The 18,911-nt window shown below is 38.0% G+C and overlaps 1 protein-coding gene across 6 annotated transcripts in view; it reads right to left on the bottom strand.

Annotated features, from left to right (window-relative positions):
* EPHA6 (EPH receptor A6) overlaps positions 1 to 18,911 on the bottom strand; it is a 455,633-nt gene that overhangs the window by 426,185 nt on the left and 10,537 nt on the right. The window lies entirely within an intron of this gene.

The raw sequence follows: 18,911 nt of genomic DNA on the forward strand, positions 1-18,911 counted from the left end.
GTCTCATTCCTCTTAAATGGGGCTTTAGGCAAAGTGGCCATTCTGGACAAGCCAGCATAAACAAAAGTGTCTGGAACTACTGCAGTTAATATTGATGATGAGTTCTAAGGACATCAGTTGCAACTAAGCAATGGTACTGACATTTCTGCACCCACTCCACGTGGGGCAGCCACTTTTCTGAGGTGACATGGAGTGTAAAACCTGCTGAGCTGAACAGGAGTGAAAGAGAGCAGGTCTGCCATTACAAAGTCATGTAAAGAGTCAAAAAGAACTCAAAAGATCCCTCAAAATACCTCTTTGGACAAAAAGATTTAGACTTGAATATCCTTCCTTCAATAACTGAGCCAGGGACACTGCCACTTGCCCAACAATAATATACATATTCAAACATACACCTGTAAACCTATTGTTTTAGTTAAGTGCCCTGTTCATTTAGAAGTATTTAGCTTTGTTTTCCAGTACATACTTTAATAGAAATTACACTATTATAACTCATTATGCCATATTGAGCTTCAGTTTCTTTTTTTTTTTTTTTTTGGAACATATCTTACACTGCTATTATTAGACTTTACAACTGAAATTAATTTTTTTTGCCTGGTTTTACCTGGTCCCCAGGGAACTGTTTGATTTAAAATTATGACGAACAGAGCTCCCAAGGACTGACAGTGTGGAATTTTAATTCTGATTCCAAAATACTCTTCTGAAGATGAACTCTGCAATTGTGTCTGTACAGCCAAAGAAAAAGCTTTCTAAACCTTCATTTCACCAGTTTCTTTTCTCTTCTATTTCTTTACACTTCTCCAGGCAGTCTGACCTAACAGTTTTAAACTAATAAAGGATTTTGGCCAGCTTCATGGAATCACAGTCCGATATCAGAACAGGCTGTAGGATCACCCAGCCTCATTTCTTGTTCTTTGTAGACCAATATTTTGCACAAAAAAAGATAAAAAAATGGAAAGTTTCAGTGTCTTCCAGCAGGGTAGGCAATCATTACACATGACACCCAGAAATGGGCAAAACTGGCACCTTTTTTTATCCCTGAGAGCTTACTTATTGACTGCAAACAGTTTATATTTAGGACAAACACACTGAGCTTTTGAAGTCTCTCACTTGCAGCCCTCAAGAGAGTTGTTGCTCTCTTCTGAAGTGTCTGTCCTTTTTTTTCAGGTTTTATGGTATTTTTCATGTTTAGGAAGAGGATCACATGCAATGTTCTGAAATCATTCCTTCTAACAATATATATTAAGAGCCCTGGCTATTTTATAATTTGTTTCTATATCCAAGGTACATTAGCCTATTTTTTCCTTCAGCATTGCACTCACAGGCAGTTATGACTCTACCAAGACCACTGCCCTTCACAGAATCACTTCTTTTCATCATTATATTTTCAGTTTGGGTCACATTTTTGCTCTTGAATGGACAAAGATCCATTTGCTTATATTAAAACGAGTTTCATTTTCAAGGGCTGACCTTTTCTAAGTGATATTCTCTCTCTGATTCTCTTACCCGTCTGCACATCCTCTTTCTTTCTTTACTTACTACCCTTTTGTCAGGTATTACGTTTATATTTATTTTCATGTTACTAATGAAAAATGGTGACCAGTTAGAATTATGAATGGTGTACAATGAATACCTCAAATTCTGTGACTTAACAGTCCCTGAAACTACTTCAGTGTTTCTTAGACCTCAGTTTGTTAAAAAAAAAAAAAAGGTAAGATTTTTACTGTCTTTGTGAGATTTTGTTCTAATAGAAAAAATCTAAATATATTACTTCTGTGGCTTGTCTGCCTGAGGAAGACACAAAGAAGGAGATTAGCAATATGCAAGGTACCTTTGGCAATTAATGTGTAATCAACTGGGAAAAATTATTTGAATGCTTGGGTTTTATGACCAGGCCTGTTTTCCATTAAACAAATAAACTGGCATTCATTATACACGTATCAATGGAATCCTTTTTCATAATTTTCATTATTTTGCATGCAGCAGCTCTCTGGTTTAGGCAAGATTAATGAGATGCAGTAACAAAGGATGAGGAGCACCTGTCTAGATGGAAATTCTGTTGGGAAAATACCTAGGAATCATAGCAAATCATATGGTAAACAAAGTGTTGACTATGCTGTTTGCCTGAGATAAGCAGGATTATAGCCAGCAAGATATATGGAGTAATCCTTCTCCTCCCTTCAACATTTCTTTATGTTAGACTTCAGGAAAATCCTTCCTACCCTCCAGTTGTGAAGGAGAGGGATAGCTGTGACTAATTGGGAAGCTGGGGAATCTCCTCTGCAGGAGGCTTTTAACACACCTCAAACACTGTCAGACCTGGTTCCTACATAATCTCCTGTTGCCTTGGGGCAGAGTGAGGGAGATAAACGACCTCTGGAATCCTCTCCAATGCTGCGAGTTTTATAAAAATCTAGTTACCTGGTTAATGGTGCTTCCCTTTTCTTTTCAAACCAGGACTCCAACACCTACGCTTTCCAATATTCCTGAATTCCCTGAGTCCCCAAACTCATTAAATTTACCGTCAGTAGCCCAGAGATGTCCTCAGCCAATTTTTTCAGGACTCTTGGAAAGAACTGTTTACACCAGATGGGTAGTACTTCATATTCTTCACATTATGTGAAAAAAAACACTGATTTTTAATTTTCCCAATTTCAAACAAATTATTTTCTGCCTCTTTCTAAAAATAGTATAATACCATTCACACAAACATTTTTATTCATAATGCAATAGAGAAATTCCCATTATCCTGAGTGTTGTGAGACTTGGGCTTTTACCTCGCACACTTCCTTTTCATCTTCAGTTTTCCACACTAATTATTTTCTAATATGTATTAATTTCCACATGTATCCTCTCTTTGCCATTAATTATTAGAAATGTTCATATTTCTACTTTCTGCTTTCCAGTGTAGGTTAAACTGTTATCCAAAACTGGCCTTTTTTAAGTGATCAAAGATTTCCTAATCAAGAACTTTAAAAAGGAATTTCCACTTTCACCTTTTTTATTTCCCATTTACACACTCACACAGAGACATTTAGAATTCTCTTCAAATGAATGAGAACTGGTCAGAGTAATTTTTCATGGACAAAACCCATCATCCCATTCCTGATACATTCACCTTCTCAGTCCTGAGAAGTTTGCACTGTTATTAGATGGGGTTATGTTGGATAAATGCCTGTCTTCATCTTGCTGGTGCTTTACTCCATTACACGGGGTCTCCAGTGAGCATCTTCTAAAACTAATTCCCCCACAGCACCATTTTTCTTTCCATACACATACTTAAGGAATAACCCTATTTTCTCATTTGAATCAGTTTTCTGGTTCAGTTTTACTGTTCCCTACTACTTCCTGGATAGATATAATTTGAAATCCTGTGGCTCTGAGATAACAAGATTAAAAGAAACAATGTTTCTTTTGCAAAAAAAATGCCACCACCCACCTTTCATATTCAACCTTTTTTTCCTAGAACACCTTATTACGTGTTTCTTAGCAAGATGATTTTTTAAATTAAATTAAAATTTAGTATATTTTTTAATGCTTTCCCACACCTTCATAATGCTGTTTCAGAGCCAATATAATTATCCTTTCCATGCCTGGATGTTCTCCTTAGAGTAGAAGGCTCCTGTAATCCTTCTGCTTCATCTCTCCCTGGAATGGAAGCCAACATTTCCATACCCAAAGCTTCAGTTTTACATTATCCTTTTTTTCACACTGCCTTTCTCCCACTCTCACTTGAAAAATCAACATGAATCCCCTTATTCTCATGTTGTATTATCAGCCAACCACTGCAGACCCTTCAGTCACATCAGAGCAGCCTCACTGGATTAAGTGTTAAATAAAAAAGGGAGATGAAGCTTCTTGTGGTTTTTTTGGTTTGGTTTGGTTTTAGGTCTTTGTGGAAGACTATATTGAATTTGGATTATGAAATACATATTTTTATGTGGCTGTGCCATGCAAGTCAGCAAGATAAATAAACCAAATTCCCTACTTCATTCTTGCTACTCATCACACAACACACTGAGCGATCTAATTTATGTAATTATTTAAAATGAAAGAGTAATTCTTGTACCCACTGGGAGAACTGATGGAGGCAGAGGCAATTGATTTCAGTTGTATCTTCAGTACCATAATTCCAAATACTGTCAGACCCCTGAAGGCAGTGAAATGGAAGTAACAACTATGGAATCTTGGAATGATACAGGATTTCATTTGAACAATTGAGTGGGTAAGACGTATTGAAGACCAAAGTTTTGGTCTTCATGTTACATATTAGTTTTACAAGTTTATGTGTTTCTTTCTGTTTGCAATTCATTTGCCAAATATTTACGTTTTCAACTCCATTTGCTTTTCAGCAATCAGCATTTACGAAGGTGGAAGGAAGAAAGAAGCCACTTGTTTCACAAACCACTTCAGGTTTTTGTATTCATTATTCATGCTGTGTAATTGTATCATCACATTGCTTTGGAAGAACAAGGCAAGACCATCATACAGGATTATATCTGTGGAATAGGGAGTTATATGAACACCCACTCACATTTATATGAACATCAACTTATATTTGCATGAACAAAAATGCAATTTTCCAATTTTTTCCAAATGACAAGGCATGAAGTCATGGTAGGATGAAAAAAACCTTACATTATAAACAAATAATCTAATGTGCATTTCAGCAACTCCCAAGTCTCTATGAATAAAGTTAAATCTGAATTAAACCCAGCAATACATGACACTTAAAGCTCTACAAGGAGGCCTAATTAATTTTATGGCTTCTGTAGAACTAAGGAATTAAGGCACTTGTCTTTTACTAACATCTTCTAAGACTTTGTAAATTGTCTGCTTCATGTCTAAACTTTCTCTTTCTAGAAATGACTGTTGACATTAACACTGCAAATTTTGACAGATAAACATAAAACTGCCCTTCTGGAGAAAGCCTTTGGCTTTCATATTTAGAGGACAGCAGACACTACTCCTTCTGTGTCATTTCAATAACAACTGCAATACTTTAACACCTATCAAAATGCTCTGATAAGCAATTATGGTAGTTTGCAATATAGAATGTGCACAGCTCATTGAACACACCCATATCTTGTCATACCTGTACTTTTAATTATGTGCTTGATATTTACATCTTTTTCATTTTAGGATCGGGAAATATTTGAATATTCTGGACAAATTTAAGTATCTGTTTTATAATGTTGGAGTTTAAGACATAGTAAGATTAAAAAACCACCAAAGCTAAGAAGGACAGAGTTATTTTCAGAAAACACAAATCCATTTTTACTTCCTTTTTTCTATATCATAGTGCTGTCTTAGCACACAACACTAATTCCTATATATATATATATCGTCTGTGTTTTACATATATATATATATATGTGTAAAACACAGACAAATATACCAAAGAAAGGGGAAAAATTAAACAATTTATCAGTCAATGGCACGTAACACAAGTCAGTAAAAGACAGTTCTTCCCAGTAAGGTATTCATTTTATGAATACCAAGCGGAGCCTTGGGAATCAACTTGATACACTCAGTGGCACCAAATGAACCACGGATATAGAAAATGTACCTGTCAGTGCAGAAACACATGACAATTTCTGCACTGAAATTGTTTCATTGATGATGCAATGAAATTGTGATGGGATGAAGACTGAATAAACTTACAATTCAAATTTAAGGTTAGACCTTAACTACCTATTCTGGTCACTCGCAGGTTGTTTGCTCTAAGACAGCTTAAATATTATGTATTTTGAGGTCTAACATAGGCACTTGATTCTCCAATGTGAGTTTCATTCATAAGCACAAGAACAAAAAAATTGCTGAGGTAAAAAGAAAGCATATTCACATCTAAAATAAATGGGTTTACCTCAGAAACAGATGAGCCCCTAAGTTTTCCTCAGGTAATTGTGGAGTGGAGAATGAGGCCTCTCCTAGCCTGTAACAGAGCTTTTCCCCCAAGAACAGTGTCAAAGTGATTTCAAAGTGGTTTAGTTGATCATTGTTGCACTTCCAGAAGGAAAGGAAGGCAGGAGAAGGTTCTGAAATCCACGGCTCAGCCAGAAGGGATGAATCCCTACCTTTGTAATGCACCAGCAGGGAATGAGCACTGCAATGGGAGCCCTGCAGGACAGGCAGGGAGCACAGAGCTGAGCAGTAAGTCCTGCCAGGTGGAGGCATCACTCTATTTAATGGGCTCCTCACAAAGAATGAGATGGGCAAAAAGGGCTTTTGGGTCCAGGGAAACAATGTGTTCTTAACCATGGACTCTGCTTTCATTTCTAAGATACTCCTTTACAGCAGAGATTGCTGCTGAAATGAAGTGAGATAAATTAACACTGTTCACAGGTCCAGCAAACACCAGAGCTGCTTTATGTCACTGTTAGTGACATAATAATAGCTTTATTATTTTTCTAAGCTTTGGTTTCACATGTGGCATACAAGGAGCTCAAAAGCTAACCCTGATAAAAATAGGAATCACAAAATGATGAGAGGAGCCCAGCTGCCCTCTGTAATAATTTTCATTCAGCCTTGAAAATACTAATTGATATTCAATTCACCATCATGTTCATGTCAAGCAGATTATTGGGCAGCCTTTTTAAATGAACACATATACCTGACAGTTTTGTCAGCCCTGTTTATTAACCTGAGTGTATCTTTATTAGGGAAATTAGAAACAAGTGAAATTCTGACAAATGGATTTATCATTCCTTGCACTGGCAAACTACAAATGACTTGTGTAGATTGGGACCAATGCTAAATTTAATAATCTTCACTTTCCTGTTTACCTTTTCTATTCTGCATTCTTACAAGCATTTGCTTTTATGTCTTTTACTATGGTAGTTTTTTGAGTGGTGATAAAATTAACAAAAAGTTAATGCCACAACATCCATAAGTGAAAAAGCCATACAAAAGCTTTTGGAAAAGTATAATAACACTTAATGACTGCCAGCCAGACTAATTACTAGGTTAATAACTTCATAGCTATTGTTCCTATACTCCACCTTTCTTAGTATTTCCTCTTCAAGGGGGTTAGAAACTTCCATTAGGAGTTCATGGGCATAATGAAACCCACCCTAGGCACCCATTTTTTCTTACACAGGTCTGATCTAAATACCCAGCCTCTCTAATAGGGAAGGATGAAATGGCACTGCAAAGGTTTGTTACCTTTTCCCCAGGAATAACTCGGGAGGTTGATACAGAAGATTCAAGCTGATTGGGTCTCTTTTCAAGTGGAGTGAGAACCAGAATCAATACTGATCTTTTCTGCAGCAGACCCTTTAAGGAAAGAAGTTTTGAAGAGAGCAGCTGATAACGTGACAAACAGGGGCTGGGAAGGCAGGTGGGCACTGCTTCCTCAGGTAGTTACTTAATAACCATCATGAAAAATTAGCAGTTTGGTGACTCCGAGGGACAGAACAGACAGATGTCAGGAGAGGTACAAAGGCTGAAGCAACTAAAGAGAGTTTGCATTTGAGTAGCAGCACAGCCCCATGAAGAGCTGCTGGAGAATCTCTAGCTCATGAACTGAGGCGAGGGACCAGTCCAGGATTTTTGGCAAAACCTTTGAGGGTGGGGTGTTCTCACAGGTGCAGCCAGAGCTGCAGAACTGCTTCAGACAGGCTGGGAGGAAGAACTGGGAGACTGAAACTCTGACATACAGGCAAATGGGACATGGGAACAACAGTCAGGGAAGTTCCAGACACAAAACATAAAGGCAGGCACTTCTGGAGAGCATAGACCCATCCACTGAAGCCAAGCATTCTTTACTACTCTCTCACTGTCTTCTACCACTTCCACAGTTCAGCTGAACTTCTTAACTGCAGGGAGATAAATAAGAATTTACTTACATTCATTCCATATCTTTACATCATAAAAATGAAATAGGTACATTCCTGTTCTGCAGGCAGAAAAGCTAAAATACATAAAGCAAAGAGCGCATAGAGCCCATCAATAGAAGATCTTGCTTATCCTGTTCTCACAAGCCAACAGTAATGTAACCTTGCCTGTATGAAGTGGTACAGAGGGTGGAAAAGCACAGCTGTTCAATCCCCATATGTTGCATAACTGCAGCCTGAACTTCCACTCAGAATTTATTCACAAGACATATAAATGAGTCTTCAGAAGTGACAGGACATTTATTATGATCCATTACAGACCTATGCCAGCACCATGTAAGCAGGATGAAGTTATTAATTCATACTCAAATAAAAGGACATGCTCCTTGATCTCCCCACTGACCTAATACCCTGGGTTTGGCTCGGATAGAGTTAATTTTCTTCTTAGCAGCTGGTGCAGTGCTGTGGTTTGGATTTAGTATGAGAACAATGTGGGTAACACACCGATGTTTTGGTTGTTGCTCAGTAGTGCTTCACCCCAAATCAAGGACTCTGCAGTGTCTCGTGCTGCCAGTGAGCAGGTGCACCAGAAGCTGGGTGGGAGGACAACTGGTCCAAACTGGCCAAAATTATATTCTGTACCCTAGAACATCATGCTCAGAGTATAACCTGAAGGGGGTTGGCTGGAAGGGGCTGACCCCTTCTCGGGAATGGGCTGGGTGTTGGTCAGTGAGTGGTGAGCAACTGTGTTGTGCATCACCTGCTTTCCTTTTTCTCTCTCTCCTTTTCATTCCACCTGCTATTATTACATTTTACTCTGTTTCAGTTATTAAACTGACCTTATATCAATCAACAAGCTTTTACTTTTTTATCATCCCACCACGGGGTGGGGAAGTGAGCAAGGGGATGCCTGGTACTTAGTTGTTGCCTGGGGTTAAACAGTGACACGTAAGAAAACAAGCGAGATACAAAGGACAGGGGAGGGCTATTAAGCTAACATTTGTATTTTTTCTGCTTGTTAATGTGGTTAGTAATGACTTTAGCTGTCAGCAGATAAGGCAAGTCATCGGTAGAGCCACAAGCTGTGGGCATATCAGAGCAGAAGCAGTTATGTCAAATGTGTCAAGACTCTCAAGTAAACTGATTAGTTTTTCTCCTTTGGTTCTTGAAGTGGTATCTCATTTGCTTAATAAGTTATCTGCCTGAGAAGTAAAATATTTAATGTAGTCAGCCTTACTGCTGTTGTCTGAAAGTGCCCATGATGTACAGAAAAAGAGTTTAGCAGAAGTCATATGAAAAATAATTCCAGGAAGGAACACAAAGGCAACTCAGAAAACATGAGGTTAACATTTGGCTATATTGCAGGCTTTCTTTTTTTTTTTAATGCAGAACCTCAAAAATATACCAAAATAAATGCAACTTATTAGAAAGCAGAGTTGTTATGCTCCTGACAAATATTCCCAGAGACATGCAAGGTTTATATTCATGGTGCTAAAATGCTATCTCCTTTGATTAAATATCCACACAGCCAGTCAGTTTAATATTTTGAGCTTTGTAATTCTCTCTTTCACTGAGTCTGTCTGTCACTTTTCCACTAGCTCTTCATTTATAATTTATGGTGTCAAGCACCAAGTTTTCACAGCATGAACATTTTACAGGTGCTAGGTCAGGCTGTCAACCTAAAGTACATGCTAATAATCAGTGGCTTTGAAAATCTTGGTCTTTTTATCTACATTAAGATGATTGTTTTTACTAATTAATCAGGTTTGCAATAATTTTAACATTATCAACAAATAAATATCTTGTCACCTACTTGTCAGGAGATAAGTTTTGACAAATTGCTTTAAACATATTGGACAGCATGAAGTACTCACCTCTACCGTACACAGAGTTTGAGCTCTGAATGGTATACTTCTAATGCACATTCAGGAAGATTTAAATTTTAAAGATAATTGAAGATCATAAAATAGATCTGAGAATGCCATCATTGACACAGTAAACTATTGTGCCTGATCTGCTGAGTAACTGCTCTCATAATCAACACCACACAGTTACCCTCTTCTTTCTTTTGGGACTAAATTGGAGAAAACCTATTTTTTCTGATTTCATATTAAGAAGTGAAACTAAAAAAGGCTGCTATTCCATATTACTTTAGAATTTTTTTCAAATTTTGTGTAGTGCAAGGGGTGACCTGGATATGCTGCAGGGAACATTTTTGAATATCCTCTCTTCCTAGTCCACAGCTCTTTAAACATCAACAGAAGAAAGAAAAACTTTGGAACTTAACAACATAGTACTAATACATTTTCTAAAATAATTAAACAGCAAAAAAACCTTGCTGCTAAAACTGTGGAAAGTAAAAACAATCACTCCTCATAGGACTGAAAAGAGTCTTCTTGGTAATAAGGGGTTGTCATGGTGTTTGTGAGACTTTAACTGACCTGAATGAACACTGATGTGGCAGGTACAGCATTGCATCAGTAAAGACAGCTCCTGGAAAGGCAGAGCACTCCCTGACTTACTTCAAAGCACCACTTCCAAGGGCTACTTGAGACTTAAGTGCCTGTTACACAACGCAGTGATGCAAGAGGAATGTCACTGAGGATCGCTGGAGCGCTGCCCAGGGATTTGGAAGGCAGTGCCAAATATAGACAATATAATAATCCATGCACACTGTTACTGCAGGATACAGGAACCTTTAGATCTGAATGACTGCCACAAAGGAAATGTTTGAATTAAAATGTGCTTTATACCATTTTTCTTCAAAACATTTTTTCTGCCTGAAACCTCCGAGCACAGCAAACACAAGGGGACAAATAGCACCACAACTGTGGAGATTAATTACTCTATTAAAGGAAAAATAGGCAGTAATTAAAAAAATTATTCTTTCCTCCTATCTGAAGACTACAACATAATGAAAATGCTCAATTTGTGTGGGAAGGCTTTCCAGTATATCACAGAATTACAGAATATTTCGGGTTAGAGGGGTCCTCTATAGATTATCAAGTCCATGGGCAGGGACATCTTTCACTAGACCGGGTTGCTCAGGGTACCATCCAACCTGGCCATAAACACTTTCAGGGATGAGGCATCCACATCTTCTCTGGGCAACCTTTTCCTATGCCTCAGCACCCTCACAGTGAAGAATTTCTTCCTTATATTAAGTCAAAATCTACCCTTTTCCCCGGTCTATACTGAGGTTGAGGACTGCCCTGACCTTGCACTTGGCCTTGTTGACTGTCATGAGGTTTACATCTATCTACATATCTCTGTATTCAGTACATACATCTATGATCTAGTGTGAAATATGTTTTACCAACACAATAAGGACCAAGCCTGAAAAATTACTATTGCCCCTGTACTTGTTACCAAGAAAGTCTGTCATATACAAGTACTTTGAAAAGCATATGAAGAATGTATTTTATGCTCCTCCTTTAGTGAATTCTGTAGTTCATACACCTGACTCCTTTTAAAGCCCCAACATACACAATTCCACAGAAATCTTTTCACCTTTCATTGAGCATTTTACCAGATGTAATTAAAGCACAGAGAAAACTGGGTTGCAGAGTGACCTAAATTCTGCTAATGAAGCCTTCCAAAACTGCGTGATTTTCTATTCTAGTTTCATTTAAAAGGAATCTGCTATAGCATGGGTACATGCCTGATTATTGTATGGGTAAGGACAGAGCCTTAACCCAGCTTCCTCATCTCCCCGCTCCTCCTGTGGAACAGGAGCCCTTGGAGTCAGTAAGCTGGTTTGCTGGAGTGCCTCTATGGGACCAGCTGCCCTAAATGTCACAAACAAGACAGATGGGAGAAGAACTGGCTAATCACCCACTCCCAGATTTACTTCACTGCAGGTCTCACGTAAGTTTTACATGGCAGATAATTCAATGGCTTTGCCTTGCCTAAAAATGGTTCTTCCCTGATTTTAAGGGGTAGGTTCTCTAACTGCAGAGTCAGTCTTTTTGGGACTATAGAATCTTGTTGGGACTATAAGGGATTTGAAAGTAAAGCTGGAGAAATAGAGCACTGTTACTCAGTGTAGAAGATGCTACTTTGCTGTTTGCAAGAAGGAAGTACCCCTGTGGAGGGGCAGCAAATCAGTTATTCTGTGGCAAGGCCAAGAGCCACTGAGATCAACAAGCCTTAAGCCCAAAGCTCAGCTGGTTAAGGAGTGGTTTTTACCCAAAGACTGAATGAGTGCATTTGACAGCCAAAGGAAAAGCCAATGAAAGTGGAATGCTGCAGGAACAGCACTTTAATGAAGGACAGCAGTTTGCTGAAGGGCCAACAGACTAACAGGGCCTGCAGAGCAGAGAATGGATTCAGTGGGTAAATTCAGAGCAGTCAGACAATGAATTTTCAAGAGTATAATGTGAATTGATGAGGCTAAAAGGAAATGCAGTCTTATGGAGATAGGAGTAGAGTTTCAGAGAGGCCAAAGAACTTTCCTTCCTTCCTTCCTTCCTTCCTTCCTTCCTTCCTTCCTTTCTTCCTTCCTTCCTTCCTTCTTTCCTCCCTCCCTTCCTCTAATTCATTTCTTTCTTTCTGCCTTTCCCCCTTACCCCTTTATCCAAAATCCACTGCCATGTTCTTATACAGTAGGTCAGAGACTGACATACCAATATCCATGCCAAGTGTTGAATTTACTGATAAAACTGAGGTTTTGGGTACTCTCTGACTCCTGCTGTTTCTTTTGACCATAAGGATTTACAGATCTTGGGTGCTCCCTTCCCCTTAGGGAACATCATAACAGAGAAAAAGAGGAGAGAGGAAGAAAAGGGGGAAGACAGATGGAGAGACAGAGAGATGTTACATTGCAAAGCAAAAAAATTCACAACAGAAGACAGAACTGGAGCTGTAGGAAAACATGGATTGGAAAATACTACACAGTCAGGATAGGTACTGAAAATGGTAATGTATTTAGGGGCTGTACAGGAACCCCATGAACACTGACTCTGTGAAAAAGAAACGTTATTACTCTTTGTACATCAGGAATGACGCACAAGTTGGAAAGCAGAGGCAGCTAACAGGTTTGGCACATATTTGCTTCCATGAGAACAACTTGTCGCCACAATTGTATCTAGAATCCAAAATGTATCATCAGTAACTCCTTTGTCTAAAATTCCAAATCACGGTCTTCCAAAATGCAGTTATTTACAAGACATACTAAAACTATAGCAAGTGAAGCTGTCTTCCCTTCTCCTTTCAGGCTGAATGAGAGAAGCCTGTCTGCAAGAAGTAAGGTTTAATTTTCATTAATGACAGAGTTATTCTGCAGTAAACAATATCTTTGATAACATACTTTAAATTAAGACTGTTGAGTCTATGAGGAGTTTCAGACCAAACATTTTTTTTTACTTGCCCATCTTTTTTTCTTTTGCCTATAAAAAGGATTAATGAGGTTATAATGAGAGTTAAATAAGGAGTGAGATAAAGAAAGTCAGTGTTAAAAGGAAATATTTTATGGTTAAAATTAAGTATACAAGTACCTCCCTGCTTTAAAAAGCAACTATAAAAGGAGATAGTATCTAAAATTGAATATATTGATGTAAAGCCTCGTTTACTACACCACCATACTTGAGCAATTTGAATCACTTACTACTCACACTTTGCCACCTGTTCAAAATCATTCCCAGACAATGAATATAATACTCTCTCATGGCAGGTTTCTCTACCCTCTCCAGAATGCAATCAATTATTGTTTAACACTGTTTCCCACCAACAGTAATGAATACCTTGATCAGAATCTCAGTGTGCTTTTTTGATTGTCCACAGTCTCTTCATTTCCAGTGCTTGCTCTCAATCAGATCAAGTGATTTAAATCTCATACTTAATTTAAAACAGATGAAGGGGGAATTTAAGATGTTTCATTCATGTAAATGCCAAATTTATAACAATGAATATTATCTTTTATATTGCTATACAGCTTAATTTATTTCATCTAAGAGCAATAAAACAGAGTAAGCACTGAGCAGTCCTAATAGCCAAGCAGAATCAAATTACGGAAGAAAAAGCTGACATCTGAATAATAATGCATTAAGGTAAAATTACAGCTGAATTTGAGGATAATTTCATTCAAATTGACTTCAAGAAAGCAGTGCTTCTTTTAGCCTTATTTCAGAATGATACAAACAGAAAAATGTTTTGAATCCACAGATATTATTTGTGTTTTCTTATTAAGATATCATGAAATTCTTATTTGTGTGGCAATACCGTATTGGTAGTGAACATTCTAGCTTATAATGTACATTTCATTGTATAAATGTCAGAAATAAAACTGGGTTAGGAAACTAAAACAAGTTGTAAAAGAGTTTTAAGCCACTTTATATAGGGAGCAAAAGAGGTGAGCAAGTTCATAAAAGGCATGCTTTTGAGACAGGTAGTGTTTAACTGTGCAACTTGCAGTGCAATTACTCAAAGATAAGTCGAGAGACTATTTTATTTATTATTTAAGTAATGTTCTCAGCCAAAATAGGCTTGTCCTAATGAGATTCTTTCACAGAAAAGTAGAGAGGCATTGCCATCTCAACTAAAGGCTGAAAGAGTATGGGGGGGGGCTGTGAGGAGAGAAGGAATCATCCTCCATATCTGGGATAACAGAGAAGGAAGGACATTAAATATAAAATATCAGACAATCCAATGAAAGCCAAGGATAATTTCTTTTATGAAGTCTGGCAGCAGACAGAAGATAAGATGTCCATGTATAACTCATGATAAGCGAACCAAGGATCATTGGAACAACATGGGAATGAAGGAGACAAATGCCATCACAGAAAGTGGCCAGTATTTCTAATTAAAGAACTACTGTTGCACAAAGTACCAGTAAAATCTCACCAGCAAAGCTCTACATGGTTCTGGCCACCTTTGCTCAAGAAAGAGTGAATTAAACAGGATGAAGAGCAAGCAAAGGCAACTGTAACTGTCACAGTGATCTGGAATTTCTTGAATGAAAAATGAAACCACACAACAAAACCCCAAAAAGAGCACTCCTCCTACAATAGTGAGATGGAGAAAAAATGAGAATGGAAACATGTTCTTAAGCTTTGGGACAACACCAGCACAAGCATAAACGAATAAACAACATTCATTAATAAATGCAGTCCATAAATGCATTTGAATTTCATAGCACTGGAGTTCAGAACAACCTTCCAATAGGAGCAAAGAGGGAACATGGCTTAACTGAATTTAGGATGAAAATTAATCACTTTTTATAGAGCATCATAGGCATTTGATTTTGGTAACAAAGCTCTTTCCCCATCCTGTGTTACAGTTACAGTCAACAGAGCCCCTCAATGCAGCGTAAACACTCTTGGCAGGTACCACTAAAATGCAGATACTATTCTTTCTCTCAAGAACAATTAAAAACCACTTTCAATGCCAGTAATGCTACAGGAACACATTTTTCTCACCTCCAAGGAAATTAAGCTACTTGCTGAATGATAAACTGACTCTTTTACTGCTAATTTCATTTCCTGTCTTGTAAGCTGGTGGCGACCTCTCCCCTCCAACCCATTTGCTTTTGGATCATAATAAAAAGAACTTAAATAATTCTTAACCCTCTTCCCAGAATTTCAATATAGATCTCTCTGAACTACTGCATTTATCTTTAACATAACTCTCCAAAGGACATAATCCATATTACAGACTAATAGCCTGTAAAACTGCATTTTATGAACTGTAGCTGTTTGGAGCAATAAAAATAGAATCAATGGACTCGAGTTGATAACATTTCTTTCCTACTCTACGTTGGAATGAATTTATTTTTTATTTGTTTAAATTATGGACTTTTAAAAAAGCAGTAGAACCTGCTTGGAGTCTACAAATCTCTATGCTTATGGCTAAAGATGACATATTATTGAATAAATACTTTTTTGGCACCAGACTAAACCCAAAATTTTGCAAATTAGAATATTCGTGTGAGAAAGTCAGGAGAACCAGATTTTTTTATTTTCTCTTCCTTCTTCCTATTTTCTTCTCCCCTTCCTTATCAAAACCCTACTTTTTCACATCAATATCTGAAAAAAAAGAATAGCTCAGTGCTATTTTAGGAGCTTTAGTCATAAATTTTGTCACTTTACTGTAATGAAAGTTATACTGGTGTTCCTTACAGCTGCATAAATGTTTGTCTGCTCAAAAATACTACCTCCATGAAGCTCACTAACAAGAATTTTCCTTTATTCATAAAGACTTTCATATCAAGACTATTTCTTAATTTCTTTCCCCAGTTTTCTCTTAGTTCAAAGCAGATCAAAAATCTTTTAACACATGTTTTCATGCAACAAAGGCCCCAAACATTCAAAGTAATTTTTTCTGTGCATGCTGAATTACTGTGAAGTCAACCTGAGCTACTACTTGGCAGCTCAAATAACCAGGTCATTTATTCACTGAATTTGGTGCAATCCCATCTCATGTGGATATAAGAACACCAGATACCAGAAAAGAATCACTTAGGTCAGAAACTCAAGCACCCATAATCACAATTAAAAGATAAAATACACTAGTGCAACCGATTTAACAGCTCTTCAATCACTCTTTGCACAGATTGACATCAGCTCACTAACTTTCCTACACACACTATAAAAAAGAAGACTATTAACTAAGCAGATGTTTAAGTGAAGAATGAAGAACCTGTCCACAGCAGGACTTCTTTTTTTAAGATACAGTCCTTATGAACCTGGTAATTTTAATACATGCTACAGCAAAGAAAAAAATCTCAAACCACAAATGGCTTTTGCAGTCTCATCTGTCCTGGAGAGGCAGAAAATTCTTGTCTGCCCAGATGGTGGCAATTGGTTTTCCTCCAGGAATCTGAGCAAGACACACTAACCTGTCACCTGCAGACGTTTCTCCTTACACAACACATCAGAACACCTTACCAAACCCCAATATTCATTTTATCCAAATTTTACTGTTTCAAAGGCAAGATAAAATTTCTACAGTAGAAAGAGGAAAAGAACGAACAAGCTTCTGCTTAACAGCAATAAATCCAAACAGACAGTTCTGCTCTGCTGTCTTTCTCTTGCATTCCCAGCTTTGCCACATGCTGACACTGGTATCATTCACACTCCACAACACCAGCATGGCCTGGGAAATGTCTGGTGCTTGGACCTGACTTCTGTGACACAGTAACTCCAATTCTACCCATTCCTTTTATATAAACCAAACGCTGCACCTTGAAATTACAGTGTATCCTCAATTTTATTTACACAGCGGAGTGCAGTTCCAGATGACTCACTTCAGCCATCCTTGTTTGTAAATGGGCATACAGTACATTATCTTTGTGCAGTGAAAATATCTGGCTATTTGGGGATTTTTTAACTCACTCCTACTTCTGGAATGTCAAGTGAATTACTGGAACCTTCCAATTTCATAGGTTGAGTGCTTTACATAAATGAAATAATCTGATTCCAGCCATACTGACATACGTGGTTACTAACGACACTCGGAATTGGTAGGGAAAGCTGTACAGGCTATAAAACACTAATGTAACAGAACACATTGAAATTCCTGTTCTGAGCTATGGTACAAGTGAAGATACTCAGGCCAGACACCTCAGCAGGGTTCTCAGAATTACATTTTTCCTCAAAGGGTCACATTGCACTTTTATTCAAATAACACGGAAACAAGACTGACAGCCAGGGAGAGAAAGCAAACACCAGAGCAGGATCTATACCAGTGCAACCACACTGTGATTTAGTGATTTTTCTCAGAACTCAAAAGCTGTAATGTTATTAACTAATGTTAAGGAAACTTCCCAAACTGACCATTCACATTCCCAATACCTGAGACCTTCACTACTGGGACCAAAGTCCTTCCCAGCGGCGGCTCCGGTGACCCGGCAGGTGCCCTCTTTGACTCCCTGCACGCCCCAATCACAGTCAGACCATGTTTCCTCATCAGTTTGATCCTGGTTTTCCCTTAGCAGAGTCTCAGATGCCTCCTTCCATAAAGCCATTTATTCACAGCACAGTAACAGCTCAAGGTGGTGCCTCAAGCAAGGAAGCCGAACCAGGGAACCCCATGGCTTTTATCCCCTCACAGTCCCAGTGCCCACCTGGCCGTGCCACAGGTGCCCTTTGATTTATGCAGAGGATCAGCAGTTCAGGGCCTCTTGCCCCCTGAGCTCATCCTGCAGCTCCCACCAACTATCGAACTACTGTTTGTATAAGAAAACGGTATTGGCTGGAAATTGAAAGGCAGAAACGCAACGTTAACAAACCTCTTGGACTTCTCAGTCACTTTTAGTTATGGACTGGGAAAAGCTTACGCTTTTGCAAAGGGCAATTGGGTGAAAGATCAATTGGGTAACCCTGCTGAGGGAGGGAAAAGTATTGTTTTGCATTAAAACTGACCAGGAGGAAAAACTGAAATAAGAATAAACAGCTAGATGTTGTTGGAAAAGCCTACATACCAAGATGAAGCAATACTTTCTGTTAGGATCACTTTTTGATTATATTATTAAATGGAAAGGAAGTAACTAAAGATCATAATTCTCACTCTCTTCTCCCTTAAAAAGAATGCAAGTCAGGTGCAACTATGCTTAGATTGCAGTGGAGTTAAACAAAGTGTATGAAGGAAGGTAAGGTGTAAATTGAGTCCTTAAATTATTCTGGACTTAACTAAACACTCAAGCAATTCAGAATTTCATAGAAAAAAAATTAAACAATTGATATTCTACATAAGGCAAACCTGGATTATAAAATATTCAGACCCTCCAGACTGAAGCCTGAACCATCCAATGAGCTGGACGTAATGTGTCATTAACCTTTGCAATTGGATGTTCCATGATCCAGCTGAACCAAGAATGGAGGTACAAATGCAAAACAGGAAGAAGACTGCCTGTTGTCACTAGATTTAACATAAGCCTGTGCAGCTCTAAATGTCAACATCTAATCAAGCCTATCTATTATTGATCTTCTTTTTTGTTTGCAAAATATTCATCTGTGACACAAATATCTATCAGCTTTTATTTCTCGAGGCATATCTCTCAAGTATAAAATACATCTATTGGACTATAGCTATTAAAAATAATTTCCTAATTTGCTCTAATATAGTGGAAATCCACTAATG

This window comes from Chiroxiphia lanceolata, chromosome 2, assembly GCF_009829145.1.
Source record: "Chiroxiphia lanceolata isolate bChiLan1 chromosome 2, bChiLan1.pri, whole genome shotgun sequence".
Taxonomy (NCBI): Eukaryota; Metazoa; Chordata; class Aves; order Passeriformes; family Pipridae; genus Chiroxiphia; species Chiroxiphia lanceolata.